Source organism: Palaemon carinicauda, chromosome 12, assembly GCF_036898095.1.
Source record: "Palaemon carinicauda isolate YSFRI2023 chromosome 12, ASM3689809v2, whole genome shotgun sequence".
NCBI lineage: Eukaryota > Metazoa > Arthropoda > Malacostraca > Decapoda > Palaemonidae > Palaemon > Palaemon carinicauda.
The window spans coordinates 41593456-41598455 of record NC_090736.1 but is presented as its reverse complement, the minus strand read 5'-3'; positions in this window follow the sequence as shown (position 1 = coordinate 41598455).

The following is a 5000-nucleotide window of genomic DNA, read 5'->3' as shown; positions in this document are numbered from 1 at the left end:
CTTTTATAAGTGTAAAGTACCGGCTTTCTTCATTAATTAAACGGATCCGTGTACATATTGTATATACCTAAATAAATAACTGATGGTAACCTTCTTTCGTAGACTACGAAATTCTGAAATTAAGTTAAAATGTAGCTCTCCAGTATCCTTGTGAAACCTACCTTTTGATTCCCCCTCCTGTCTCTTTCTCTTTACTCCCCCTCTCTCCCCATCCCCACCTCACGTTTACCTTTGCTCTTGCTTATTTGCCACCTGTGTGTCTCGCCCCGGCTCCTGCCTCGTAAACACTTGTAAAGAACTTCTCTGTATATTGTGAGTACGGTTATTATACCATATGATATTTTGGATTTGGTATTGGGCAGAATATTTAGTTTTTATGTTGGTTATGTTAATTAATTGGTAATAGTTTGATATGTGAAGTTTTGTTAATTAAATGTAATTGTTTTATTGTTTTTTTCCATATAACCTATTGTTAATTTTGTGGATTTAACTTGAACCTTGCCATAAGCCATTACGATTAATATAGCACATAAACTTTACACTTGATCAACAGACATACCACGTTAGTCTGTCTCACTATAGATTAGTATAAAACCAACAAGAGTAAAAGTTATATGAAATGGTTCTATATAAAAAAAAATATGTTATTACATGCAAATAAATCAGAGTGAAGGACGGCAAAGATGTGTTCACTAATGAAAATATCGAGCCGTAAGCGCAATTCGAACTCTGCAAGTATTCTATTCAGCAATTTCAAAGCAAATAACTTTCCGGGAGCTATTGTTATCCTACACGTCAATGACAGGTTAATCAAGCATATAAGAGATGTGACGTCAAAATCCTCAAAGCAGTTTAGTTGAGCCTTGGATAATAGGATAATACTGTAATTCCTCGCCAATTTCAGGAACCATAAACCAATTATGAGGCATCCTCCTCATGGGGAATCTGAGGAAAGGTCCCAATAGTTCCTGACAAGGGTGCTTTCGCAATAATTCATCATCCTTTCTCCAAATATCAACAAATGAATTCAAACACCAGTATTGTTCAATTCTTAGTTGCTTAATGAGTTAATTATCACGTGAATTGAAGAAAATCTGCATATACCTCATTACAGGGAGTCTACGATAAAAAAAAAATTCTTACCACAACTATATTCTTTAATTCATATATATTTGAATTTGCATAAAGTCAATATTACACCTCTCAAACCGATATGAAACACCAAGTAATAGTTTGTGAAAGCATATGGTAGACCAATAGCGGGTTGACTCCACTCCATGATAAGGAGGGAATTAGCCAACAGAAGGGTTATTTAGAATAAAGTAAGAGAGGAAAATTACTTACCTCGTAAATATGAAAAAAAAAAAAAAAAAAAAAAAAAAAAACTTTATCGCCGGAGATCTGATCAATTGGCTGATCTAACGTTATCTACACAAGATTAAGAATTTGGAAAGAAATATGAACGCTTGGTGACAAAAATACCTAACAATGTATTATTATTATTATTATTATTATTATTATTATTAGCTAGGCTACATCCCTAGAGGTTATAAACCAAAGGGCTCCAACAGGGAAAAATAGCCTAATGAGAAAATGAAATAAGGAAATAAATACAAGTTATGAGAAATAATGAGGAATTAAAATAAAACATATTAAAAACAGTTACAACATCAAAACACATATTTTATATATAAACTATATGTCCGCCTGTATACGACTAACAGAACTTGTGCAACGAACCTAGAGATTGGAAACCTTCCACTAATCAAGACTAACTACGCTGGGGGAACAACTAACTAACCGGGAACGAGAGCCTGTTACTCTGAACGATAGTTAAGAGGGCATTTGTAAGCAAGGAGTCTCGAATGATTTGTCCATCGAATTTTATCATCTCCCCTATATAACGAAGAACAATTGGTCTAACTCCATATAAAAATAAATTTCTTTCTTGTCATGCTAAGCGGCATTGCCGAACGTATGGCTACTCGATCTCTCTCAGCCTCTCGGGTAGGGGGGCGAGTAGTCATACCCTGATGAGAGGAGTTACCACGAGATGTACACTCGGAGACAACAATCTACCACAAATGGCCGAACTAGCGGATACTAGTTAAGATGGGGGGAGGGGTTGGGAAGGGTTCAATCTGTGTGTGTGCGTGTGTATGTATATCTAAATAATTAGCCGTCAGTTCTGACGGTGGCGTACACTATTATAGGAGTAATATACAAACGCCAACGTTTTATCAATGACTATTCCAAATACAACCACACAGCGAAGTGAGACTACACATTTGAAAAAGATTGCATTAATCCCGAATACCTGTTCGAACAAGTTTCTACTTTCAATAACTTTTAATATTATCAACGCTAGGGAGTTCAAAACTTTACTTATTAACAAACCCATTAATTCATATATATATATATATATATAATATATATATATATATATATATATATATATATATATATATCATAAAATGGTTTTATGGATAATTATACATTTTTTTACGATACTCACTACTGGCATTGAGGATAACTATTATACAAATAAACAATATCACTTACATCAACTATGTTATGTAAGACTGTGAGATAATCATTTAAACACATCGACGGACTGAAAGTTTTCAAACTTAAGGAACGATTTTGACAAAGCAGCTTGAAGATTAATTTTATCATAAGAATTGCCGCAGTAATCAGAGGTGAAAAACAATATGTCAATTTCTTAAAGTTATGTTAAAAACTGCCGTTTTATATGAATGATAACAACGCTCGACGGATTTCAAATAATGCAGGGGGCTCGGAGTAGGGGGGCTTTGGGGGTATAGTCCTCGACATTTTTACCGAAAATATACTTTTCTATATTTTGCTTCAGAAAAGATTAATCGATAATAAAATGCATAAATTTAGTAACCCAGAAAAGATTCTAAGATATTTAATCACATAAATTTAGTAATAAATTCTTCATAAGAATTATCATTCAAAACCAATTTTGAATAAAGGTTTTTTGTTAACATCCATTTCTATGATAGAGTAAGGAATTATTTCAATTTTATTTTAAATATTTACATCATATACAATATATATATATATATATATATATATATATATATATATATATATATATATATATATATATATATATATATATATATATATATATATATATATATATATATATATATAAATACATATATATATATATATATATATATATATATATATATATATATATATATATATATATATATATTTAAACAAAATTTATGTAATTTAATATCTTTGAATCTTTTCGGAGTTTCTGAATTTATGCATTTTATTATCGATTAATCTTTTCTGAAGCAAAATATAGAAAATTAAATTTTCTGCAAAAATGTGGGGGCTATAGCCCTGACTTCCCCCTACCATAACGGTTCTCCATTATTTGATCTCCACGGGACGCTATTATTATTCACATAAAACGGCAATTTATTAACATAACTCTAAGTGATTAAAAAAAAAATTTATACCTCTGATTGCTGTGCTAATTCTTATAACTGTATTCATACTCAAACTGCTCTGTGAAAATAGTCCATTATGTTTGTAACCTTTAATCCCTCGACGTGTATAAATAATTATCTTACAGTTTGACATAATATACTTGATGCATTTGATATTCTTTATTTGTATAAGTTAAAGTTATTCCCAATGGCAATATTTGGTAACTTAGCACCCTTCCATTTCTTTAGTCTCATAAAAGATGTCTTTATACTGTATAGTTGTTTACATCCTCTAAATTAAATATGAGCTAACAAAAAATGTATAATTATCCATAAAACTACTTTATGATGTAGAAATATTTCTTATAAACGAGGAAGACCAAACTTTTCAATGGGGAAATCATGTTTTGGTTAAAGTAAGAAAAACAATTAAAATCTCTTAGACTTTTGACCATCTAGAATTCTATATCAATTTTCAAACACGGATTAACTTGGTGACCTTTGAAAGGTCGTTAGTTCAGGGGCTGTGGTGGCCGATGTGATAAGGTCCCTGATTGGTGAACTCCAGACTAGGGTTCGAGTCGCGAACAAACTCGATAGTTTCTTTAGCTGCTGCAACCTAACCATCCTTGTGAGCTAAGGGGGTTTGGGGAAGCATACAGGTCAATCTGCTTGGACATCAGCAGCCATTGCCTGGGTCTCCCAGCTTGGATCAGGAGGGGGCTTGGGCGCTGATCATATGTAAATATGGTCAGTCTCTAGGGTATTTTCCCGCTCGATAGGACAATGCCACTGTCCGTTGCCCCTGCCACTCCTCATGAGCGCCCTTTAAACCTTTAGACCTATAAGTGACTTCCAACACCGAAAATGACGATTTTACTGATCCTTCCGACTGTCACTAAAAAGACAAAACCATATGCGATGTTTTTCTTGTTCTTGAAATGGACATCCCATCACTTGTAAACAACGTTATGAAAAGGGCCTTCTTTCCCTGTCCTTCAAATGGCCATTCCAAATCAGGGGATATCTGATATCAAAAGATATATTTTTTTGTGATCAAAGAATTTGGAAACTTCGATATTTCAAATAGATCAGAGGTGAGAGAACAAGAGCTTGATTTCCGCGTTTTTTTTTTTTTTTTTTTTTTTTTTTTTTTTTTTTGCTAATGATTGGCCAACTCTTTGCTCGAATTTATATACCAGGGCGATCTAAAAAGTTCGTGGAACGGTAAAAAAATATTTATTCAGCAAATACTGACTTACAAATTGTTATAATTATTCAACATAGCTTCCATTCCTAGCAATGCATTTCTCCGAACGATGTTTCCAGCCTTTTAGTCCATCTTTGTAGTAATCAGAGCATTTAGACCGGAACCACTCCAAAGTTGCAGTTTGGGCATCATCAGTCGAAGGAAACCACATTCCATTCAGGTGTTTTTAATCTAGGAAACAGTAAACGTCTAAGACAACCAGATGAGGGCTGTATGGTAGGTTAACCAGGATTTCCCACCTAAATTTTCTCAAA